Source organism: Pogona vitticeps, chromosome 12 (genome assembly GCF_051106095.1).
Source record: "Pogona vitticeps strain Pit_001003342236 chromosome 12, PviZW2.1, whole genome shotgun sequence".
In the NCBI taxonomy this organism is placed as follows: Eukaryota; Metazoa; Chordata; class Lepidosauria; order Squamata; family Agamidae; genus Pogona; species Pogona vitticeps.
The window spans coordinates 22,450,298-22,476,422 of NC_135794.1; the positions used below are offsets into that span (position 1 = coordinate 22,450,298).

The 26,125-nt window shown below is 43.6% G+C and overlaps 1 long non-coding RNA gene across 2 annotated transcripts in view; it reads left to right on the forward strand.

The window, feature by feature from the left end:
- Positions 1–24,900, forward strand: part of LOC110072937 (uncharacterized) — a 41,246-nt gene extending 16,346 nt beyond the window's left edge. For both annotated transcript variants that reach the window (XR_013538929.1, XR_013538930.1), the window contains exons 2-3: positions 19–427; positions 18,376–24,900. This is a non-coding gene — a long non-coding RNA (uncharacterized LOC110072937). The remainder of the gene's footprint in view (positions 1–18; positions 428–18,375) is intronic.
- Positions 24,901–26,125: the final 1,225 nt, after the last annotated feature.

Here is a 26,125-nt window from a genome sequence, read left to right on the forward strand (position 1 = left end):
TTGCTTTTTCGAGGGCAGATCGAGGAGGCGACCACCCGTTCTGGCTGCTCCTGGTTTTTTCCTCCCTCCATCCGAATCGCGCTCCACTTCCTTGTTGGCGGAAAAGAGGGAAAAACAGAGAGCGAGAGCGAGAAAGAGAGAGAGAAGAAGGCAAACCTCAGAAGGAGGACTGTTTCTGTCTTTGGTTATCTAGCTGTATGAGTGTTATCAAGCCATCATAAAGCTAGATAACCGAAAGTAGAAATGACTTCCATCGCCTTCTGGAAGGAGAAGAGAAGAACGAGGAGGAAGAGGGGGAAAAAAAAAGGAAAAGAAAAGACGAAGAAAAGTTTGAAGAACGGAAGACAAGAGCATCATCCTCAAATCTCCAAGAAGACCAACAGACCGGAACACCCTTCGGAGAAGATGCTCAGATCTGCAAGAACAGGTACATCCATCTCTGTGTGTTTACTCTTGGTGTTTCATTGACCCTTTCCGCTCCTTCTTGGCTTGCATGCTTTCCATAGGCTCAATTCTTCCTGCCCTTAAGTGTGTGTGTGTGTGTGTGTGTGTGTGTGTGTGTGTGTGTGTGTGTGTGTGTGTGTGTGTGTGTGTGTGTGTGTGTGTGTGTGTGTGTGTGTGTGTGTGTGTGTGTGTGTGTGTGTGTGTGTGTGTGTGTGTGTGTGTAAGAAATGCTCTCCTGTGGCATGGAGGCGAACCCAGGAGGGTCCAGCTATGACCCTAAGGAGGAAAGGGGGTGTAGGTCAGTGGCTGGGGGAACGTAGATCCCCCATTAAATGCATTTTTGCTCCCCCAAAATAATTTCCATTGGTTCAGCTTTGTTTGAAATGTCCTTCCAAGCCTCTCTGAGCAGGCAGATTTATTCTCAAGAGTAGATGATAAAAATAATAATAAGAAGGTGGAGGTCGGGAGGAGTGTGTGCCTGTAGGAAGTGGGGTAGGGGGTGGGTGCCATGGCAGACCCAACATTCCCAACCATGTGCCTTGGTCCAATTATTCCATGGTCCAATTATTCCATGCACCAGCCTCCAGAAAAGCCTCCTTTGCATTTGGTATTTTCTCTCTCACACCCACCACCGTCCCATCACTGTCCTCCCCCCCAACCCCGCCGTTGGCCACCCCCTCCTCAGTTTGGGTTGGTTACCATCTTCTCCCCCCCCCCAAACCCTGGGCCCCCTCTGTGAGGTCAAGTTCTTGATAATTTGATCACTTTTCATGGGCTTTGGCAGCTGCTTTTGTCCCGGGGTCCGGGCGGGCAGTGGGGGGGGTTTGTCTCTCTGTGGAGTGAAGTGGAGCAGAAATGAAGGGGGAATGGCTGAATATAAAGGGGGCCCCCGCTTCGGAGGGGCCAGACTTTAACATGGAGAGACTGGGGCTGCATACAAACTACCTGTTTTAAACTGCTGGGACTTTTTGCTGCCTCTCGTCTTCAATCTCCCTTCTCCCCCCCCCCAACCCACCCCACGACTCCCAGGTTGCTTGAATGGTTAACATTCATAAAGGAGTCTTCACTTCCCTTGGAAAGAAAAAAAAACACACCCCAGAGTTGGAACATAATATGTATTACAATGTCTAGCAAATAAAAAAGCAATTGGGGAAAAATCTGCATTCTGTTCCCATGGTAACGGCAAAGCACTGTGTTGCCTCAGCCTTGGCCCCACTCTGTTCTGGCACATCTTAGCTGCCAATTTGAGGCAAATAAGTGCTTTTTTTTTTTTTTTTTTTTTTTTTGCCTGATTTGGTTGGAAGCCACCCTCGGTCTCTTTCCCTTTTTCTTCACCTCCCCCGTATTTTCTTATTCTTTCCTCCCCTTTCGAGGCGCCTCCCTCGAGTAAACGAGGAAAAGCAATTCACAAAAAACATCACTACAGTTTTGTGGGAATGATGAGGGACTTCCCCCCTGGCTTGGAGGCTGCTGGCATCCTTCCGAAGCATCATCATCATCGGTGGTGCTTAGAAGGTTCCAGGGAATATATATATATGTGTGTGTGTGTGTGCGCACCATCAAGTCGAGGATATATATTTATATCCCTCTATTTATCCAGAAATGGCAGGGAGAAATATATTTTTTCTGCCTGCCATTCCTTGCTAAATATTGTGGCTGAAGCAAGCTTGTAGGGGGATTGCAATAACATTTTGTTGCGGCTTTCATTAAATATGGTGGCCAGAAAGAAAGAAAGAAAGAAAGAAAGAAAGAAAGAAAGAAAGAAAGAAAGAAAGAAAGAAAGAAAGAAAGAAAGAAAGAAAGAAAGAAAGAAAGAAAGAAAGAAAGAAAGAAAGAAAAGGGGGAGAGGTTGATAAAAATGATATACATGTGACAGAAATTACTGTCCTCCCCTCCCCCCAAACCCTGCCACATCCAGAACTGCTAGATAGCTCAGTGGTTTCAGTCTCAGGCTGTGGAGCCGGAGGTCGGGAGTTCGATTCCCCCACGGTGCTTCCTTGACAAAGCTTGGACTCCATGATCCGTGGGGGTCTCTTCCAGCTCTGGATTTTTATGGTGTAAATGATGCGCCATCAAGTCAGGTTAGGAACTTGATAACACCACTGTGCCTCCCAAGATAAGAGCCAGCCTGGGTGACCTTGGGCAAGCTGCACAGTTCCAGGGCACCCCCCAGAAGGAGGGAAGGGTCAACCCCTTCTGAGTATTTTCTACCTGGGAAAACCCTGAAAAAGAATTGCCATAAGTCAGAATTGTCGTGACGACGCATTACGGTGATTATTCTTGCTAGAATAATACAATCATTCCTTTGATTATACACCCAGCAACAAATCAGGTCCTGCTGCTTGTGATATTTCCCATACACATAATTGTGCCCATTTATTAATCTACGAGTATAGTTTATGCCATGGTATGGCTACGTACTTTCCTTCTTCCTTGTTTTTTTTTAAAAAATCACATCCCTTCCCCCCATCTGACATTAATACAGATATTTTTGTCATGCCGCTGGGGAAGAATGAAAGGGAGGAGAAGAGGTAAGATTTGCAAAAAGAAATGACACCATTTATAGGAAATTAGAGTGAGTTTCAGTAATGCTGGCAATCTTCTTGATCTTGATCTATCAGAATAGACCCGGAGTAATCTGGAGGTGGCAGTGACAGAAAGGGAACTCTATTCCAGCTTTGTTAGAAGTGCTTAACTTTAAAGTAGCCTGAATTATAAGTGAATAATTCCAGTTGAACTTGGTGGAGGTTGCTTCTCATGACACATTCTTAGGATGATTTGTCCCATGGATCTCTCCAGGGTGGACTTCTGTTCGTACATGGAAGCAAAACCCTTAATAAAACTCTTGTAAATCAATCTTGTTGTGCTCCTTGTGACTTTTTTTTTTGTAGGAAGTGTGTTAGGGTTGGAGCCTTAAGTGAGAGCCTGCATGTATCTGCTCCGAAGCCAGGCCCATAGAGTTCAATGGCTTCTACTCCCAGACAAGTGTATATAGAATTGCAAATCATCCTCTGGAAAAATAGCAACAACAGAATGACCATGCTTCAGTTGGGTTGAAGTGTGATCATCAATTTGCTTTTCTGCTGTCTACCAAAGGTTCTTTAGAAGATACTCAGTACCTGCTTTTCAAATATTGAACAGAGACACAAGAGCGGTTTTTGAATGAGATTTTGCAGGCGCTAACTACACACTGGAAATAATTTGGGAGATGAGTGGAAACATTTGCGTGGACATTAAGTTGTAGCCTTTGCTATCGGTTTGAAAGGACTTTTGAATCTAGAATTCATGCGACCAAAAATCAGTTAAGTTTTAGGGTGGATCTTACAGGGTTTTCTTTTAAAGTCTATTGAATCTCATTCTCATCCATGTTCTTACGGTTTTGGCCTTAGATTTCTCTTCATGTGAGGAATTTCACTGGGATTAGGAGCAGTGGCCATGCAGAGTTCAGATTCCCTGTCTTAATTCATGATGTTCAATTAATTAGCAATCTTCAATTTCAAGCTTGCCCTGTGACTATTGTGGACTAGTTAGTAGTTGGGAGTTGAATTTTTCCTGCAGTTTGATTCAGCGATATTAGGGAAGATTGATCTTTAGGTTGCTTTTTGCCCCCGGGCCGTTGTGTCCCTGCCTGTTCCATTTCAGGCATACATGGAAGTTCCATCTGTCTGAAAGGCTAAGAGATGATGGCATGTGTGAGTCGGCCACAACACAAAAGTTGGAATTTCCACACAACACGTGAATCATAAAACTTTCCCCTTCCCTCCGATTGGACAAGCTTTTCATTCTTCTTGAAGCTGTTACAGGTCATATAAACAGATGGCAAGCGTGCATGTGTGAATAAGCCCTCTGTGGAAAACCTTAGTGATAAACCAGAGATGGCATGGTCAATGCCTGTATATGTTTGGAAGCTCCTTGTTAGTTTCAGATACCTTTTCTTGAATGTCTTAGGTGGGCAAGTTGAACACCAAAATGGATGCTCACTTTTGAAACCCACATGCCCATTTTGATTGATCTTTGTAAAGGCAAGATCAATTATTGGCTTTTACTCTTGAACTAAGACAACTTCATTGTGTTTGCTGTTTTCTTTATGAAACAGACCTTGCTCCTTTCTACATCTCATCATCTCAAGGTGCTGGATTTAAAGTCACATCAAACCACAGAGCTCCTTGGCTGGCAAGGAGATCACGGTTGTGCATTGGTGTGCGTCTTCCAGATGGAATTCATGGTGGTGTCCCAGAGGTTCCCAAGTATCTCCCTTGGAGATTGGCTTGACCAAGCTGCGAGGAATGCTAAGAGGAGACAAAAGTTTCATCTTCTGAAATTAGGGCACAGGCCATAGCTTTGTAAGTAACATCTCCCTTACATATACATGGTGCTGAGCCTGTTTTGTTTTTGTTAATACAGTTCTGCACCTTGAGTAGCTCCTACAAAGTTCAAACTAAAAGCTTGAGTGGATCACCACTCTGTTGACATCAGAGTTTTGTGTCCTCAACACGTTCCACTCCATTTGCAAAGCTTGTGTGACACTTGGGGAGCTTTATGTTGTTGTAGAAGCAAAAGTTCACCAATTGAGATGAACTTATGTGCCGGTTTACCTTCGCAGGGCTTGGTGTCTTCAGCATGTTAGGCACTGGGAGCCCACCTGTGTAGGAAAGGCTGTGTTCCTAAATGAGAATCTTGGATCTCCAGTTGGTGGTTGATGACTTTAATCTCAGGACTGCTGTTAATCGACTCTGCCCTTTAGGTGGCATATTAGACAGAGGAACTATCCAAGGTGCTGAAAACTATACCTAAAATAGATCCAACACATTGGATGACTCTTGTAAGGGGAATCATAAAGTGTGGAGTGGATTCACAGCACCCCTGGAATGGGAATTGCCAGCTGCCACTAAACTAGACTGCCAAAGGATGTGTGGTATCTAAGAAGCAGGGCGCTTGAACTAGTTGCTAGTTGCTTACTGGTCCCAGTTCAAGGTGGTAGTTTTTAGCCATTAAAACCCTGAACATTGTAGGGCCTGGTTGTCTAAGAGATCATCTATCCCTTTACGAATCTGTCTGGGTGTTCAGTCTTGAGAATGCTGATACCTGTGGGAGCCCGCTTGTCAGGGAAGTGGGAGAGGGCTTTTTCCATGCTGTAGAATGTATTCCCCCTCAAATTTGCCCTGGGTTTCTACTCTTGTTGCTTTTGAGGAGGGGGTGAAGATAACGTTTCAACAAAATGGCTTCAGAAATAGTTTAATAGTTACTATGACCATTTAAATGGTCTGCTGTTAGACTGGGCTGACTCTGGCGGCGTGACTTGTGGATCTTTGTTCTGTGTATGATGTTGGCAAGCTGGCGTGAGCGGGGCTTTGTACGCAGAGAGATGGGGGGGTAGGAGTGCAATAAATCATCATTGCCATCATCAGTAGCAGCTACATTGTTTGTCTTGCTTTGGCTGAGGTAAGGGACCTGCGGGTCTCTGGAGCACAGGGGAACAGAAGAGGAAAGAAAAAGGGGGGAAAGAGAGAGATTTGATGAACTTTTGGTCACTTGGTTTCTTAGAAACCGAAGCTGCCGTTCCTATAGAAGAGACGTTCATGGGCCCAGCTGAAGTGCCACTTTAAATGAGCTGGCGGTATTCACTTACCAGGCTTCTTCAAGTCATTGAGACTTGCAGGCATTTGAAAAGCAGACCCAGCTTTCCAATGCAGGACCTCAGGCCATTCTAATTGGTTTTGGATCAAGGGGGCTCCCGGATTTGTGAAAAGCACCAAGGCCACTTTCCCACGCCAAGCCTCCTTTCCCCAAAGTAGGAAGGGGGTGGTGGGTGGGGAGAGGGCCTTTGAGGCAAAACTACCTTTGTGGAAAAAATATCCAAGAAAGCGGTGGTTTCGCGATGGGATCCTGGGAAGCACAGGAGCTCCCTAAAAGGACATATTTGTCTTGGACACATTTATTTACTCCATTAGCACCTTGATTTTGGTCAGCGAGCCATTTGGCTTCTGGAAAGAGGGTCAGGGAGCTGAGACTCATCTGTGTTTGTGACCATCATGGTTAAATCATGAGCAATGGGTAAATTGATGTAAAACTTCCCTATTGCAGTTTTATCAGATTTGGTTTCCTCCCCCCAATTTGGCTTCCATTTTGTCCCCCCTCAAGTGTCAACCATCTTTCTATGCCCACTGGGCATTCTCAGACTTCAGTGGGCCACCTTTCTGCCTGAAATGTTGGGGGCCTTGTTAGGGATGAGAGCCTGATCCCATATCTAGAAGCAGTGCACCCTCGAGAGGGAAAAACAGACTCTTTGCTCTGTAAACATGAGCTAGCCTCAGGCTGCCTTTGGCAAATCAGGTTGATTTGTTGACTGGGAAAGAGCATGGCTTTACTTGCATGGCTGGTGCCCCAGGAAGGGAGAGCTGAAAGATTTGCATGCCTGAAGGGATAATATTATATGAAGAAGACATATTACATCTCCTTTAATATGTGACCTGATCTGGATATTAATAGGGGTATTCTTCTTGGTGAACTAACTTAACTGTAACACAGAGAGGGAGATTCTCTAGTTTAAGGTCCCAACCCACGTTTTTCGTTCAGTGGGGAGGGAGAATTTTCTTTGCCTTGTGTGTTGGGCGAGGCTCAGATGGAAGTTAGAATGATAGATGTAGATCAAAATGAAAATTAGGACAAGTTGCTTTGAGAGACTAGTACAGTTCCTAGCTGCATATTATCACAGAAGCTTTCTTATTCATGTCTTTGACAACCATTTACATTGTGCAGAAGGGTCTAAGAGATGTTTTATATTTATAATGGCTCTTTCAAAAATGGGTGTGAATAGGCAAGGCGGTGTGATTTCGCTTGGGTGGGCAGATATGCTTGGTCCCATAATATGTAGGCCTTTACCACTGAACTCTTTCGGAAAAAATATTTATTTGTGCTCTGCTTCTCAAAGGAGAACTACCACCCCATGCCCATTTACCTGGGGGGGGGGGAACTCCCTTAAATTGCTCTGTGCGGATGTCTGAGTTTGTCTCTCTGTCTGTCTCTCATTCTCTCCCTCCCTCCCTAATACATTTGCCTTGCTTTTGCCCACACTGTTTTTTCTAATAATCATTGTATCTTTCTCTCTCTCTCTCTCTGCTCTTAAAAACCCTGGTAAACAGATTTGTGCTGAATATTGGGGTGAACATTTCTGAATATTAGCTCCATTGAGCATTTACCTCCCATTTTGAATGAAAATGTAATCAGAAGTCACGTGTGGTTAAAACTGTAAATCCTGTGGCCATAGAGCACCCTTTCTGATTAGCTTGCTCATGGTAGTTGCCAACTTGTAACTTGAGAAGTCACCCAGAGAGCAATTTTTTAAAAAACAGGGCTACTTACGAATGTTGAAAACATCTCAGTTAGGGTGGGTTTCTATGGAATGGTCATAACAGTAACAAATGTCGGTTGGATCAGGAAGACCTAGGCATGGGTTGCTCCAAGAGACAATTCAGGCTGCAGGCAGCCTTTATTTTATTCATTGCTAGGAGAGGAAAGAAAAAAAGGGGGAAAATTCACAGGATGTTGGTGGACACCTTTCCTAGCTGCCAGGGTACACTGAACATTTGGTAGGAAGGAATACAGCTCTGCTTGAATCTTCTGTACTTTGGAAAAAATACAATTCTTATTTTAGCCCCTATGTGGGATGTGAACCTTTGTGTGTTATGTGCTCCTTGTTGAGGGATGGATTAACATTTGAAAAAGCTAGTTGTGAAGTCAGTTATCTGTCTAATATACATCTATATTTTAGATAGATAAATGCACTGGGTGTCATGCTGTTTCCAGCTGACTTCATAACTTGCTTTTTAAAATGTCCTTTTCTTCAAATGTATGGTATATATTTACACACACTGTGTGCACATACACTTGTGCATATGAAAGGTGTGCATTTCAGACGGATATGTTGCCCCAAATGGCCAAAGATGTTGTTCCCAGAAAGATGCCACCATTGACTGAAACGTCTCATATACCGCACTGAAGCAGATATCCAAATCTGTGACTTTTCGTGTCAGCGTTCATCTGTGTAAGTCCCCAAAGAGATAACATTTTATGAGCCATTTTTAAAAAGTTTCAGCTGGGATTTTCAGAGTTTCAAAGGGAACATCGGTGTCCATGCAATTTTGGGCATATAGTGTGTACATAGTCCTATGTTTCTATGACATTAGGGCTGCCTAATGGGACGTGGGTGGTGCGGCAGGTTAAACCGCAGAAGCCTCTGTGCTGCAAGGTCAGGAGACCTGCAGTTGTAAGATCAAATCCAGGTGATGGAGTGAGCTCCTGTCGTGTGTCCCAGCTCCCGTCAACCTAGTGGTTCGAAAGCATGCAAAATGCGAATAGATAAATAGGGACCACCACGGTGGGAAGGTAACGGCGTTCTGTGTTTAGTTGCGCTGGCCACATGACCATGAAAGATTGTCTATGGGCAAACGCTAGCTCTATGGGTTGGAAATGGAGATGAGCACCGCCCCTACAGTCAGACACGACTGGACAAATTGTCAAGGGGAACCTTTACCTTTACTAGGGCTGCCAGTTTTAACAAGTTCACAATGCAATTAAACTTGCAATGATGGGACCCTTGATTAAAAATTATATTCTTATGCATCATCAAAGCTGATGATGAGATACTAAAGGTTCTTGAGAAAACTACCAGTGTAGTTGAGCTGGCACTCAATTTGTGAGACACTTTTAAAAAAAGAAAAATCACTGCTAAGCTGTGGCTTTCCTATTTTAAATGGTGCTCAAAGCTGGTGGACAAGGCTGACTTTCATACTGAAAACGACCAAGTTTTCTTTTCTCTCCTGAGGTTAAGCATTGGGGTGTTTACCAAAGGGAATATTTTACATTCTGAAAGCCGGTGAGAAGTAAAACCATTCAAAGGCTAGATAAAGCTTCTCCTCCTAAAGCACCAGTGTTTCTGTATGTTCAATTATTTGCAACTGGCTGTGTATTATGGAAAACAGTGATCTGGTGTCTACACTGGAGACCTGCAATGTATAGATTTATGCAATGATTGAATCACTTCAAATCTAAACGGATTACCCCCCCCCCCCGGGCTTTAGTCAGGGGGCATGCACAGGGATGTGTGTTCAGCCCAGGAAAACGGTTGGGATCTAAACAAGACGGCTGCCGTCTAAAGGCCACCCATCAGTAATACAAGGGTGGTTAGACTTCTTTTTTATACAGTGGTGCCTTGCTAGATGATGATAATCCATTCCACTGAAATTGCTGTCTAGCGAAATCATTGTCTAGCAAAAAGCAAATTGTCATCTAGCGAAAATCGGTTTGCGAAGGAGGGACCAAACATTCTCCAGTGAAATTCCTCCATAGGAATCACTGTTTTGTCATGCAGGGTAATTGTCTAGCGAGGCACCACTGTATAAGGGTAGAACTCCATGCTCTATACACCGTGTTTCAGAGTAACCTTGTTTTTGGAATCAAAACACTAAGAAATATGGAAGCTCGTGGGTTAGTCGAAGTCAGTGCATGGTCCCTGTGGATGTGATTTCCAGATCTTTGGTCCAGGAACAGGGGCTCCTGATGCACATGATCCTCCACATTGCTCACTGTACCTTAGGGCAGTGTTGGTGGCAAACTCTGCACTCATTGGTCGAGCTGAGGTCCTTGGGCATTCTGGTTCACCAGGGAGCCCAGAAGATGCCAACCACACAGGCACAGTACAGGTTCTGTAAGAAAGGATGCTTATGAACAGTCAGCAAAAGGCGAAGCTGCCGTGAAGTCAAAGTGCCAAACCTAGAGGAAAGGGGCAAAGTATACCGTGCAACTCAACGTTAAGGCTGAGGAAAACGAGGGTGTAGGCTGTGGAGCCAAGGATATTTGGCAGAGTTAGCCCATGATGGTGTGGATCTCCAGAATGGCACGAAGACTTTTGGCACCTTAAATGACACAGAAGGGGTGGCTCTTAGATCAGCAGGGCACTGAATCCTCTTTGCATTTTGGTCCAAACTTTACAGGAGCTTTCCAAGTTGCTGAATATGTTGTGGGGGAGAGGAATGGGATTCAGCATGTTGGACAGCTCCAGAAAAGTTCAAATTGTAAAATGGCACTGATTCATCAGCTCAATGACTATCACACTCTCCAGGTAGCATTGCCAGGAGAGTATCAGAACTCAGTGTGTGTGTGTCTGTGTGTCCATGCTTGTTTTTCCTTTCCTTTTCCTTTTCTAAATTTAGAGGCTTTTCACAGCCCGAAACCCTAAACTGTAGGTGGCTTAGCTTGCGGATAAATCTGGAACTGCTTGTTCCCCATCCTCTCCATCAAAGTCAGGTGGACTGGTTGTTGAGTCATATTTCAGTGTTCATGACTAGGTTGTGTTATATAGCGCATCTGAGAACAGTGGGATGACTAAAGGGGCACCAGGCAGGCCACATGGATGACTCCCCACCCCTCTATCATCTGTCACTTCATCATCATCGTCTACCCTCATTGTGCTTTGAGGCAATCACTTCACGCTTGCCAAATGGGGCATCCGGTTTTGGTGGCCGTGTCTAAGTCTTGAGGGGGCTCCTGGGCCAGTTATGGTCATTAATAATCATACACTGTCATGATGATGCCTTAGGGCAATCCTTCTCAGGGTAGAGAGCGCTCAGAAGTGGTTTCCCATCCGCTTCTTGAGGGGTGCATCGTGGGATTATGCTGCTTGCCCGAGGCCATGCAGACCGGCTCTTCTCTTGGGAACCACACTGGGGAACCAAACTCTTGATCCCTGGCTCCACAGCTGTGTGGTATAACTCAGTGAGTTATCTGGCCAGAAATAAAAAAGGCTTCCAACCCTTGCTTCCACCCTTGTGATGTGGCTATCTTAAGAAGACAAGGAAGGCAGTGAGATGGGATGGCATACTCCATAGATCAGGAGTTGATTTGGCTGCAAGCATCTCCTCATGTAGGAATAGACAACCGTAGCCATACTAGGTCTTAGCTGTGGTGGGAGAACCTGTATTATGTGCCTCCAGATGCTGTTGTCACAAGCTGTCAAGTCATGTACAACTTACAACAACCCGACAGAGTCTGCGGAGTTTGTGAGATGTTAAAGGAGCGGTTTCTCATTGCCATCCCCAGTGAGTTCCAATGGCTAAATGGAAATTTGAACCCAGATCTCCAGAGTCCTGATCCAACTCTACCACTAGACTACACTGGCTTTTATTTACTATTGCATCCAAATACAACACCTTCAAGTGCTGAAAATGTCAATAAGACTTGCTGATGAGAAAGGAGGCACAGTAACTAAATGGCAGTCCTGCGGTCAAGACTCCCTTCATGGCTTCAGTTCAATCCCAGCGGATTCAGGGAGCCAGCTTGAGGTTGACTCAGCCTTCCATCCTTCTGAGGTCTGAAAATTGAGTACCCATCTCGCTGGGAGTGAAGGGAGAGCAATGTGTAACTTGCACAATTAAACTGTAAACCAACCAGAGAGTGCTTTAAGCCCTGTGAGGCTGGTATATAAGCAACGTACTTGGCTTTGACTTCAACAAAGAGTTCTGATGAATTTTTCTTCCTTGGAATCATGCCTGTTTCTTCTGTCTCTGCAATTTGTCCCTTTGTGTGTGTGTGTGTGTGTGTGTGTGTGTGTGTGTGTGTGTGTGTGTGTGTGAGAGAGACGCCCTTCAATGGATGACCTGAAGCCCGTGCTTATGATGTAATCAAGGCAGATGGCACTATATAGGTGCTCTAGGTTGGCCAGATGTTCATGCCATGTGCACGCACATCTGGATGTGCACGCCACATGGGAAGTGCCCAGACCATTAGGATAGAGTTGCTGCCGCTGCATCTCATTAGTGGGATGTTTTGTGCATACCGTGACAAGAAAATCTCCTTTGTAAGCTGAAGAATGCCCTCTCCATTACAAATAGTAATAATTAATGCTAGCCTTTTATTTTATTTTATTAATTCGGCTTTGTTTTCCAGCACACATTCTTTTTGTTTTCTGTTGAAAATTATAATTGTAAGCTGTTGAAATATACAATAGATTCTGATATATGTCCACAGATAGGAGAATTTTTCAGTAGCAAACTGGACTTTGCTGTCATTTGAACGCACATACAGATTTGTTTCTCTTATTCATATCTACTTGAGGATGCAAATGAATTTTTATTAGCTCTTTCAGTAGTGGCTGAGACAAAAACCCAGATTTTTAAATGAAACAACAACAAAAGGCTTGCACAGAACCTTCTAAAATGATCTTCTGTGTTCATGTTGACTTTGGAAATCTATGCGCCTGTTTCATGTTTACTCTTTGTGTTTGTATGGTAAGCCTGTCAATTGATTTAAAGAGTGTTTATTTAATTGATCAACCATTGTTTAACTGATAAAACAAGCTGACAGTTGAGTCTCCATGTCAAGGACTTCTATGAGAATCTGACAGTTTAGGTCCTTCTGTGCCATATATTAAATAAGCTAAACACAAGTGTTAGCCCCATGGATTCAATGGCTGAAATCCTGCAACCGTGCCAGTGTAAGGCTGATGATGTCATCCAGCAGGGGCAACTTTTCAGAACTGAAATATTTCCTCCTTCTGTCCCACAGCTCCCATGTAATCGCTTTCACTGTTTGGAAGCTGTGGGACAGAAGAAGTCTTCAATTGCTGAAAATCACTTCCATCTCAGAGGATGAGATTTGATCCACTGAGTCTCTTCTGGACAGGACAAACAAACAGATCTAGTGTTACTTCCTCTTAAAGTAACAGTAAAACCAAACACCCAGTCTCCTATTGGTAGATCTTAATATATTTATTTTATTTATACTCGGCATTTCTCCCAATGCAGGAATTCAAGGTAACAAATAAGGAGATCTTTTACTCTCCTGAAGAAAATTCCATACAATGTGTTGTGTGCTTTGATTGTACTTTTTGAGATTTCTCTCTCTTTCTTTTTTCCTCTTAAAAAAAAAAATTAAACAGCCCCCCGCCACAAATCCTGTTGATTAAAATCAATTAATCAACTTCAATTTTAAGCTGACCAATTTGTTAACATGTGCAGACCCAAAAACGGCTTGTTTCTGTTTCAGTCCCTGAAGACACTACACAGTGATAGTTTATGAGCCAGCCAGGTAAAGGAAGTTATGCTCCCGAGTATCCATATGCCGCTTGATCCCCCCCATTGATCCCACCTTGAAGAATTGTAGGTTGGAAAAAGTTGAAGCCCTTTTATGGCATGGAAAAAACAAACAAACCCAGCTTTGGGAGCAAACAGGTGAGGCCAGTTCAATTCAGCTTTTCCATCACATGGCCAGTAAATAAATAAATAAAAATACTTCGAATTGTCCCATTTTCTAAGCGGAGCAAATCCCACGGCATTTGGACCATGGAGCTGCCGAGAAGGCCATGCAGGTGTGTTTGGGATGTTCTGTCTGAGATGCAGGCAATAAACGCCTGTTCTCACCCTGTGTTCCGTTAATGAGAAACAGACAGGTAAGCATCCCACATCCCAGCTCCCTTGCCTTCAGCTACATCAAGGGAACAGTGACAAGCTATTAATGGGAGGTGATGGGCTAGGTGCTAATTAGCGCTTATTTCTCACTCCACCCCCACCAACGTTTCCTAATCCTATAGCCAGGGATCTTTATTGCAGCCTTACACTTAAGCGTTATCATCCTTTGTTTCCCCGAGAACCTCCTATCCAGCAGATAAGTGGTTACCTTTGGATCTGGCCATGGGATCCTACTGGGAAGTAAGGCCAGTTAAATTCAACAGGACTTCTCTCAATGTAAAGGGCTGCAGCTTCCGTGCATTCTCCTAACTGCCTCTCTGGAACATGGGCTCAGTCTTCTGAAAAGATGCGCTGCTCAATCGCCCTCCCAACATGGATAGATGGTTTAGGGTTAAGAAGAAACAAGATGTTTATTCCCACAAGAGAACTCTGATCTGCTACAACCACAGCGGCACATTGCCAGCAACAAAGAACAGCCAGAGCATCAAGGATTCTTGATCAGAAATGTACTAGGTGCCTCTGAGCATATGAAGAACATTCCACCCCCACCCCCCCGCATGGCTAAGTCGCTGCATTCTTTCTTCCTGGATGGATGCTTCTAGGAAGCTAATAAACCTTTTTCCTTATCTGCATTTTCAATTGCTGGTCCCAAATCATACTAGACTCACTGAATCTATTCCTCCTTCTGCTTGGCTTCTGATGTTTTAATAAGGTTTAAACTCAGCTTCTTTTGGTTTTAAGGCATTAAATCTATCTTTTGTCATTTTGTTTTGTTTTATAAATTGTATCAGGAATGGTTGATAAGGCTGAGAAGAAGTGGGGAGGGGGAAAAACCTTTTCACTAATAAAATGCGGGCAGTGAATTTTTGATTTTAGAAACGGGCAAAATAATATATCATCCCAAGCCACGGACTTGCCATTGTTCAGTGTCCTTCCTTCTTGTGGATAAGTGTGTCCCTTGGCTATCTAAAAGCAGGCATTTCCTGCCTGAGCCAATAAGAGTACCCTTCATTTTTTTTTTACTTGTTTATTTAAACATGTGTCTATGCCATCCTTAGAGGTTGGTCAAATCTTTGACAGGAAAAACAAGCTGAAAGATTCAAGGAAACAGCAGAAGAAATGGCATCAGCAGAATCTATAAGAACAGAACAGGGCAATAAAAGCAACACATTTTGTCAGCTGTGCAATCACAAATTCCAGGAAACTGTGCATCTTTAAAAATAGAGACATCCAGAAGACTATAGTGGCTTCATGAATATGGTGGTTTTACATTGGTATGGAACACTGGCCCACTAAGATGTAGGGAAGGGGGGGGGGGAGAGGAAGCAGCACTTTCTTTCATCTTGTTCTTTCCTCAATTCCAAAAAAATAAATAAAAGAATTTCTAAAACACAAATGATTCATGATAATGAAAATAGGGTACTTGAACATTTTGTGCTCTTTCAGCTTTCCCTCTTTCTTTCCCTTTCTTTCACTCTCTCTTTGTTAAATCACCCAGGAAATGTTTAACCCAATAGCATTAGGAGGGCGGCTGTGGATCTGTGAAAGGGCCTGGGTTGATTGGAACGCAGGGCAGTTGTTGTCTCCTGTGCTTCACTGTCCTTCCTTGTGGGTAGGATTATTGTGTGCTGCTGAGTACCACCTTGGTGCCCTCTATCTTGGATGGTGCTGCCGCCTGCAGAACTCAAAGAGAGAAGAGAAGGCAACAAGTGGCACAGGAGAGAGAAATTCCCCCATATTCTGGTAGGCTGGAGGCGTGGGCTTTATTATTATTATTATTATTGCCTTTTTGCTTTTTCTGTGTTTTTGGAAGGGAGCTGTGTCTTTTTTATTGTGCTCAATCTTTCCTTTATGAGTGTGTGTGTGAGAGAGGGGTGTTGCTTTCCCTGTTTTATTTAATTTTAAAAATTATTATTTGGTTTGTTCTGTTCAAGGTGTATATTTTGCTAGAGTTTTTGACACCATTTTGTGTTGTTAGTTGCTTTATTGTGTGCCAGGCTACTTCCTGACTGTTTTTGTATTGTGCTGTCTAGGCCCAGAGAGTCTCTGTTGTACTGGGTGGGTGGCACTGAACATATGCTATTGTTTTTTTTCCCTTCCTTTTCTAATATAATATAAGATCACCTTTTTAATCAGTGAGTGGACAAGTGAGCTATTTTCTGCATAGGTCCGATGATGATTTTTCTTTCTCATGCACCATTGCCTGATTTTAGGGTAGAGCAATTCTCTGTTGCCTTAGTTTTCTAGTTTTTTGAAAGTTCTAGGGGACTTGGTTTGGCAAGAAAAAAGAATGTGGAAATCTAAAATGAGAGAAGGTTAAAGAGGCTTTCCCCTTAATGCTGAAGGAAAGGACTGGCCCTTGAAAAATGCAACAATGGAAGAAGAATAAAAGAGGAATAAATAAATAAATAAATAAATAAATAAATAAATAAATAAATAAATAAATAAATAAATAAATAAATAAATAAATAAATAAATAAATAAATAAATAAATAAATAAATAAATAAATAAATAAATAAATAAATGTCAGAGTGAAAGAAACATGACATTTTTCCATATGCTCATTCAGTATGTCTTTGTGCTCCCGGTGGTAGAAATGCATCTCAGGCCTAAAGGTATGGATTTCTCAAGACGGTAACTTTAAAATTTTGAGATAGAGACTCCCAGAAATCTACACCCTGAAGGTGTTTGTCTTATCACCCTCCATCTCTCTCTCTCTCTTTTTTAAAGTTTGGGAATTTCTTTGCAAACTTTGCTGATATTTTGTTGGGCCTTTTTCTGTCTTGGGTTGAATCAGAACTCTACTCCAAATGAGTTGGTCCTTCTGTAACTCAGTGAATGAAATCTCCCCTCATTTTTTTTCTGCTGTGAAACCATATGCCACATCCCACACAAAAATTCCATGTAGGGACAAAGCTTGCTGTACCTAAAGTGAGTGTGTTCTCTCTCTCTCTCTCTCTCACACACACACACACACACACGCATGCACGCACGCACGCACGCACGCGCGCACACACACACACACACACACACACACACACACACACACACACACACACACAGACATATGCTGGGAGTTTGTAGTGCCAGAAATATATGATAATTCACATGGAGGGAGGGAGAAGGGGGGAAGAGATGTAAATGCCTTTGGTATTTGTGTCTATTTAATTCAACATGAGTCCTAGGCCTGGGATGGCATGAATAGTGTCTTTGTGTTGGTGTGTCCTAAGCCCCAACTGCCAAATCCTTTCTCTCCCACCTCCCTGGTCCCCCCTCTTGTTTCTCACCATTGGATGTCGATTAACAAACTAAATTATTTTCCTTCCTTAATAATGTTTTCCCACTTTGCTCACTGGGATGGATAAAACTGTAGGGGCAGGAGAGAGAGAGAGAGAGAATGTGAGTGTGTATGAGAGAGAAAACTCAGCCACAGAAAAGAAATGGGAGAGGGAGGTTTGTAAAAGAAGGCGGTTTGTTTTCTTAGTACCATTCGAGTCTTGTCTCTAAAGTGTCCAGTTGTGTGTACTTTTTGATTGTTTGTTTTTAATGGATGTTCCAGGCATTCTTTCTGATCACACTTTGGAGAAATGAGGTTTTTTTTTTAAAAAAATGGATAGGGGCCAAACAGTCCACAAGAGTCAGTGGATGCTCCACAGAATAGCAGAGATGAGTGATTCTGGAGTCCTAGAGGCAGTAGGTCAGCTCTGGATTTCGGTCCAAACTTGGAAGAGGGATCCAGGCTGCTGTCTCTGTCTCCAAAACAGGCCTAGCACCTTGAATAGCTCCCTGAAAGTTCAGACTAAAGTACGGAATGGATTCACCTCCTCACCATCCTTCTTTGCCGAGAATATAGAACACGAAGGGGGCGAGGTGGAATGTCGTATCTGGAATTGTTGACAGGATGTACTTTCTGCTGCAATGTTTTATTTCAGGGTCCATTTATGGCCCATATAGTAAAGAGGACTGTTGGCTGACTCACAATAAAGGTTGAACCACACTTTGGCAAGACTCCTGACATCCCCATGAACAAGGGAGAGAAAAACTGGGCCTTGCTTTGCTCTGAGATAATATGCCTTGGGTCTGGGGGTGGGATGGTCATGATCCGATCATATTTCACCACAGTGCCCATAGAGGTGACACTGATGGGAACTAGACTTCATCAGGATCTACATGGACTGAGGTTGCTCAGATCATGCTCTGTGAATGCATGAAATGTTTTGTGCAAAAGCCCAAATATTCTTCATCTTACTCTTATTCATTCTTTCTGTTGAATGCATAAACTGGTTTACAGCCTACCTAAGCATAGGAAATTCTCTCTTTAAGGCCTCTGTGTCACTCTTCTTGTGTATCTAACTCTTTGCTTACAAAAGGCATGCAGTAAATTCTTGACGTTCTCCCAAAGTAGTAGGAGCTTCCGTCTAATGGAGATGATTTTTGTTTTGGTTTCTTCCTTGTTTTCTTAATCAGATATGACTGAGAGTTCCTGACTTGGGATGGAATGAACCCAGGGGCCAAGATGCTTCTCCTACATCTCTCAGCAAGTCAGAAGAGGTGAGTCAATGGGTGAAGGGAAACAGCTAATGGGTGGGCTATGTTTAATGCATGCAGTACAGGTGCCAGCTTCTACTCCTGAAACTCAGACAGACGGACGGACAGAAGGAAGGAGAAGATAGATAGAAGGAAAGAAAAGAAGGAAGGAAGGAAATGATGGATGGATGGATGGATGGATGGATGGATGGAAGGAAGGATGGAAGGATGGAAGGAAGGAAGGAAGGAAGGAAGGAAGGAAGGAAGGAAGGAAGGAAGGAAGGAAGGAAGGAAGGAAGGAAGGAAGGAAGGAAGGAAGGAAGGAAGGAAGGAAGGAAGGAAGGAAGGAAGGAAGGAAGGAAGGAAGGAAGGAATCTGTAGTTGTTCTCTGGAGCTCAGAATTTCAAGTTCCCCACCAAACTGCAACTTCCGGCAGTAAAAGAACTTCAATGTCTCAGTGGTTTTAGCATGAAAATCTTGCCTTTTGCCTTTAAAATATTTGCACTTGATTGTTGTTTAGTTGTTTAGTGGTGTCCGTCTCTCCATGACCCCATGGGCCAGAGCACGCCAGGTCCTCCTGTCTTCTTACGCTTGGTAACAAACCCCAAACCCATGACGTTCCCTGGAAAGGATGGGTGTTCTGTCAAAAACACATGTCCTTTTTTTCTGGCAAAAAATTTGCCAAGTTGTAAACAATGCACAAAAGCTCACATCATCTCAACCGGCAGGGAGAAAATTTGTCTGGGAAAACAAAACAAGGGAAGAGTTGTTCTTTTACTGAGACGATCCCATTCTTAGTCATGCGAAGCATCCTTTGGTATGAAATGAAAACATTTCTTCTTTTGCTACCTAGTTTGAAACAGCAGAATTAAAAAAAAATTTAAAAAATCCTACCCAAAAAACTGGTTGTATTTTTCTAATCACATACAATGGATTTAAAATCTGTTAAAAAGTGCAGGGGACACCAGGGATAAGTATATCTCTTGACCATATCCAAAGGGTACCAGGGAATGAAGGAGAAAATACTAGAAAGCCAGTCATAGCTATTTCTCATCTTCACTTTTACTTGGTATTGCTAAACCAATGCAAGTAAGGTATCACTGCACTTCAAATCCCCCAGAGACCTGCTGTGTCTTCCTAGAATGAGAAGTGGCACAGCGTTAGCCCGTCTGTGAGAACATTCCTACATTCTGTTTATGGGATGCCTCTGTGTCTCTCTAAAAAGTCCAGTTGTCCTGGCTGCATGATCACCCGTCTTCACCCTGCCAGCACTGTGGTATCAAGTACTGGTCCTAAAATCCGGGAAGATCAGGAGTGACAGAGCAGATTTCTGGATTGATCTCATTTCAGGAAGGCAGGTAGGGTAGGTTAATTCACACCCAATTAGTGAGTGTCAAGTGGTTAAGAATATGTGTCCCAATTATCTTGGTAGCAGATGCATTCACACCTCATCTTGTAGGTGATGGCAGACTGGTTGCCTGGGGGTATGTGACCAAATGCTTATTTATTCAAGGATGAACAAGGCTATCCTGACCAAGCTGGGTGTATGGCTAAGGATCCGTGGCAAACTGACCTGGAATGAAGGGCATGTTGGGATCGGATCTGTGTTTTGTGAGAGTGATATGCTTTTAGGCCACCTAGAAATCAGGTTTGGAATCAGCCAGTGAGAATGAGGTATTTCAGGACCTTGGAGAGCTCCTTGGCATAAAGTGAAGTTGCTCTGACAGATTGCCAAGCTTCAACCTTTCTGTTTGGCGTGGGTCTACATTAGACCCTTGCAACAGTCTGATACAGTTTCAACTGTCATGGCCCTGCTCAACGGAATCATGAGATCTGTAGGCTGCTGAAGTTCTTACAATTATTTTTTTGGATGCAACACTCTAGCATGCTCCATTGAACGATAGCAGTTTGGCCTGGCACCCAACGACAAAATCCCAGAATTCTGTAAGATGGTGTGGTGAGCATCCAGGCAGTATCAGTGTTTCAAATCATGTAGCTTAGATGCCCTTTGGTTACAAACAGGGCCGGTTAACTACCAGAATCGTTCACTTTGATGTATCCATAGCTACATCTAATCCAAGGCTAACCAGTAAAACTTTTCTTCTTCCTTGATAAAAGATCCTTTTCATGTTGTTTCCACTACACTGTTGTCTATTCCTGGACAGTTCAGTAAAACAATTACGCAATGTTCCCTTGCCTTTGTGTGTAACTGGTGAGAAATTTTGGGCCCACCAGCTTTTGGTGGGTTCTGCCTAGATCTCAAAACTAGAGAGGGTGATCACAGGATGCGGAGCACACTGCAAGAGAGTGCCATGAGCGATTGATTTCCACAGATTATCTCTGTGTTCTTTTCCATTCTGTCCTCCCGCATGTAACCATGGCATTATGCCCATGTACTGTACTCCGTGAGTAATGACGCTGTACCTTATTGTCTTCCGCACAGAGGCTGTGCGACATTCTGCTGCCGAGATAAGAAACTTCCCGATTGGCAAGAGCAGCAAATGGCCCTGATGATGGAGGGCCAGGGGCTGCGTCTCCGGTTTAATCCCCTTGCTCTAGTTCTTCTACTCTCCCCTCCCTCAAAGCCCATGAGAACGGGGTGGTGCCCTCAACGAACAAACGCGGGAGAAGGAGACATTGTGTGTGTGTGTGTGTGTGAGACAGAGAGAGACAGAGGGAGAAATTTTAAAAAGAAAGAAGGAAAATGAATAAAAGAAGAGAAAGAATAGGAGATTCCACTCAGTAAGACTCCCTCAACTATTTCAGGCTACCCTACCCCAAATCATAGGTAACTCAGTGCCAGGAAGCCATTTTGATGGAGTCAAAAGCCGTTTGTAAGATGGCCGCATTGACATGAGGTAGGTGGCACAGCTGCTGAATCGTTACCATCTTCCTCCCTCCCTCCCAAGCCCGCCCTCTCCTCCCTTTTTGATCTCGCTAATTAATTAACCACGGAAACAGAACAATAGCCCAAGCTGGCACATCTCAGATTGGTCTGTGCCACCTTTTTCTCCCGGCAGAAGGGAGAGAGGAAAGCCTTGCCCTTCTGTCCTATTCATTGAGCTGACGTACTTTCCCGCTCGCCCTGGATTTTGCTGTACCGTGTGTGTGCGTGTCCGTGTGCATCTCAGCAACCCATCCTCTTGTCCAAATTGGGGGTTGTGCGTCTGGGGGTGTGGTTGAGAAAAAGGATTTGGTGGCTATAATGGAACACGAAAGACAGAACTGCTTTTATTTGCCTGCGTATAAAATAAATAAATAAATACTTAATGATATTTAATTGAAGCGGGGGTCAATAGGAATGACACATGTACCACATCCATCACAGACATGATAGCACACAACCTTTTCTATATTTGCCAGGCTAAGTGACCATTTCTATTGCTGTTGCTTTCTTTCTTTCCATTTTGGTTTTTTTTTTTTTTAGCCAGCTGATACGTGTGTTTGCCCCACCAATTATATACCTCGACACACAGCCTCTGTGCTAAATTAACACATACGTGAAATTATTCGCAGATAAGTACAAACAACCCAAAAAGCCACCCGTTTCTTTGTTTTGGGCTTCCTCGGTCTGCCTTGACTAGGCATTTTGTTCAACTTATTTGTCGCCTCCATTGCAACCTTTCGGCATATTAAGCACTCAAACCAAACTGAAAACAAAACCAGCCTCCCCAAAATTAAAGCACCATTGAATCAAAACAACAACAAAAAAGAATAAGGCCGATGCCGTAAGTCATTGCTTTGCCATGAATTAAAATCATCTCCTGCAGCACCAATTAATTTTCTTCTTCCCACCCCCCTTTTTGTTTAAAAGGCAGGGATGTGTATTAAAGGATACATGCAGTCAAAATGTCTTTTCCCCATAGAGGATGGACTGTGATATACCCTTGAAACCAAAAGGTGATTTCTACAGTTTGTTCTTAAGGATGATTTCTTCTTGTAATTCTGGAAGAGACATCAAATGGGAAAACCTACTCTCACCTTACAGTAAAGTGTTTCCGAATAGATCCCTGATTACGTCCGAGAAAATCTAAGGAAAGGAAATCATGGCCTTAGGATATATCCTCTACTCCTAGTTCCTCTGGCAATCTCCTCTTATACATAGGTCTGCTCAGAAACAAGCCCCACTGAGTTCTGTAGATCTTAGAACCCCATTAAGGGATTTTAGTAGGAATTTCCAGTGTGGCCCCATGGGCACCGTGACGTTGCCCACAAAGGGAGACAATCCTCTCCTTGAAATGCTCTGGAAACCAAGAGTAATTTAAAGAGAGGAGATCAGGGATCTTGAACTTGTCTACCTGTTAGTCCTAAATGGATTAAGCAGGTGGAGTGAAGAGCATAGGTAGGCGCAGGTAAGGGGATATCATCTTGGACCTTCTGCTAATCTGAACTCGTGTCCTTCAGCAATTTGTCTTTGAACTTCACCAGGTAGCCTATCTAGGTTGTTTTGTGGCTGGCCACACTTACCAAAGCAGCCATTTTGTGAATGGACAACTCTCCCCATGGCAGCCATTTTGTGGTAGTGCCCCTGGTGCCAACTCCAAATTCAAATGTGCCAGGGGGTCTGATAAAACAGGGGACCCTAGTAACATGCGACTTCAGCCCTAAAACATTTGGCATAGAGGATATGAGCGGAGATGTTTGTGTGTATGCATCCAATACCAGTTCTGTTGTCCTTTTGCAAGGGTTTGTTTGCCTTGTAGCCTGTAGGAGTTTATTATTTTGCAGTGTTGCTGAAAAAGATTCAGAAGTGGAAGTGCCTACATTCATTCTAGTTATTCATTCCTGAGCCATCTTTAATGATAAAAGTGAGTCCTGCCTTGGAGTGTAGTGTTTCATAAATAGAACTTTAAAAGCCACTCTGACGACATTGTAAACTCAGCCGTTGGTGCAGAAGACCTGAAATGAGAAATATAAACAACGCATGACTAAAAGCGATCACAGCGGCTTGCCATGTCCAGACGCAAGAAAACCCTCTCTATATTAATTAGAGGACAACAGCAGCCTTGGGTGTATCTCCCCCTGTAATTAACAATCTGTCTGAAAAACTAACACACTTATCTCAACAAAGCCCAGAATCTGTTTCACTATTTCCAACACAAGGGCTGTCCAAAATGAAGGTAGGGCCCCCCCAATGTTTTGGGGGCAATGAATCTAGATTGGGTTTCAATCTTAACTTTACAGACCTGTCCGTGGTGCTGAAAGGGGTTATTTGGTGGGGAGGGAGGGATTAGACTCTTGAGAGGTGTGGACTAGAATTTGTAGCTTATTTGCAGCCCTAGCAAGCTGACTTGGTCTTTTTTTACCCCCCCCCCCCAACAACCTTGAAATTTTGAAGTGGAGGAACTACCAACCACTCCCAAATCATGCTTTTAGAACAACAAAGCAGGGAGTTGTAAATAGGAAGCCACGTAGCTGGGTTTCTTTTCAGGGTTGCCATCCTAAAATCTAAGCAGGGGCTTTGATGTCTTATTATTGAAAAATAAACTTTTTTCTTTAAAAAACCCATAGTTCCCAAAATCTTATCCATTGCCCATGCTAGCTAAGAGTTTGGGACACTAGCGGTCCAGGGTAGTAACTTTTCTGGATTCTGCCCGGTCCACATAGACCAGGAGCATAAAAGAGTTGGTACATCCACCAAAGCTGTGGGCAAAGGGAGCTTCTGGTCCCAGGATGAAAAGCGTACAGTACTCACTTTATTCCGAAATAAAAACCCAAGATCTTTTAGCTTGGCCTCTTCAGTCTTCTTCTTTCGAAAGAGTAACTCCGGACTCAGACCTAAGAAACATATTTTTCCTAAAATAGCCCACAAAAGTGCCTTCAACCAACATATGCCAGCGCAAATCTTGCAGTCTCTTTCACGGACTTGGCTATGAATACTTCATCTTCCTGATGAAGAGAAATTCAAGCGACTGCAAGAGGGTGGGGTGGATTTTGAGCCATGGCGCCCTGTGTATGAAACAGCCTTCCTAGACCAGTTCAGCTGGTACCGTCTGGATGATCTTTTGAAAGCTAAGTGAAGACTTCTACAAAAAAAGAGAAGAACTTGTTCTTTGAAAGAATGGATGTCTTTCAGTCTGAGTTTCTGATTTTCAGTGTGGTGTATTTGATTTTTAATCACGCTTTATTATTTTGTATCTCTGATGTGTTGGTTTTGTGCGCCGTTCAGAAACGTGTGTGATGAGGGCAGTTTTTTCAAATACAGATGAATATAAAGCCAACGATGGTGCTTTCCCTCCTCTTTGCATTCTTTTAAAAGGGCATTAAATGGGCCCCTGATCATCTAAACAGAACTGGCAGCCTTATGGAGTGGTAATTAGTTATAGCAGCTTCATGGATTTAATGTTGCTCTTATGTGCCTCTTTCCCAGTTCATTTGGGTTTGTACCGATGCACTCCGGCACTACATAAATCTCTTCCTTTTTGCTTCCCTTCCCCCTTCCTCCTCTGTCTCTACTTTTCCCATCCTCCTCGGTCCTTCCATCTGTTTCTTGAGGTGTGCGGTGGACAGAAAATCATGTTAACAATGTTCGGTGGGGGCTGAGACCGGCATTCAGCAGGGGGAATGTGTCTGGCCTATATTGTCGTAAACATGCCGATGGGGGAGGCCTTGTGTTTGAAGCCAGGAGTGACCAGATGGTGCGCTTCAGCGTTTGGAAATCCTTGTCTGGGGATGCCGCCCTCCCTTGAAAATTGTCCAGCTCCTCTATCTGATGACTGTCCATGATCCCTCCTAATCTCGTGGACCAGATAAAAAAAATAATGTTCCAAATAGACACAGAACCCCTTGTCTCCGTGTGCTAAATATGAGAGTTTGGTTCTCCAAACAAGATGGGGATGGGAATTCACAGTTTATGCCACGTCGTCATAGCCCAGAAAAGTGTTTTTTTTTTTTTACAACTACAACTCCCATAAGTCCTCATCTTGCTGAGGATTCGGGTAGACGTAGTCCTCCCCCACCCAGCCCTTCAAGCTGATTTTCCATGTAATGCTGGCATGCAGAAGACACCCAGAGAGGCAGAAAAGGTTTAGTGAAACATAGATTCATAGCTAGTAAGAATGTGAAGACATGTAAGTGAAGAGGTTTGGCAGTCATTCTTACCACCCAGCAATGAGACAAGGGGAAAAAGAGACACCCCCCCACTCTGACTTGCATTTTTTGAAGAGTGTGTGTGTGTGGGAGGGTGAGATACAGGGGTGACAGAAAGGCTCTCATGCACAAATGTGAAATTAAAGTGTAATTACTTTTTGTGTATTTCAGAAAGGCAGGGTGGTAAATAGCGGATGTATTTAGGAAAAACTAAATATTCCAAGAGAAAGCTGTGATTGGCACGTTCTTGCAAAAAGCAACCATAAACGGTGCAGCTGAATCATTGTTCTATTTATGGCATTGGTTTTCGTAAACTAGTCCATGTCTTCCTGGGTTCAATCCACATGGTTTGGATTACAATCCCCATCATGAGGAGCAGCCACTGTGAACAGCTGTTTGTGTGGAGGGGGGATGAGGGGTGTAGCACAATACATATAGATCAGTAGTTCCCAGCATTGGGTCTCCAGATGTTCTTGGGCTAGTGCTCTTGGAAATCCTGGCCAGCACAGCTGGCAGTGAAGGCTTCTGGTGGTTTTATTCCAAGAACATCTGGGGACCCCAGGTTGGGAACCACTGATCTAGAAGCTACCTTACTGGGGAA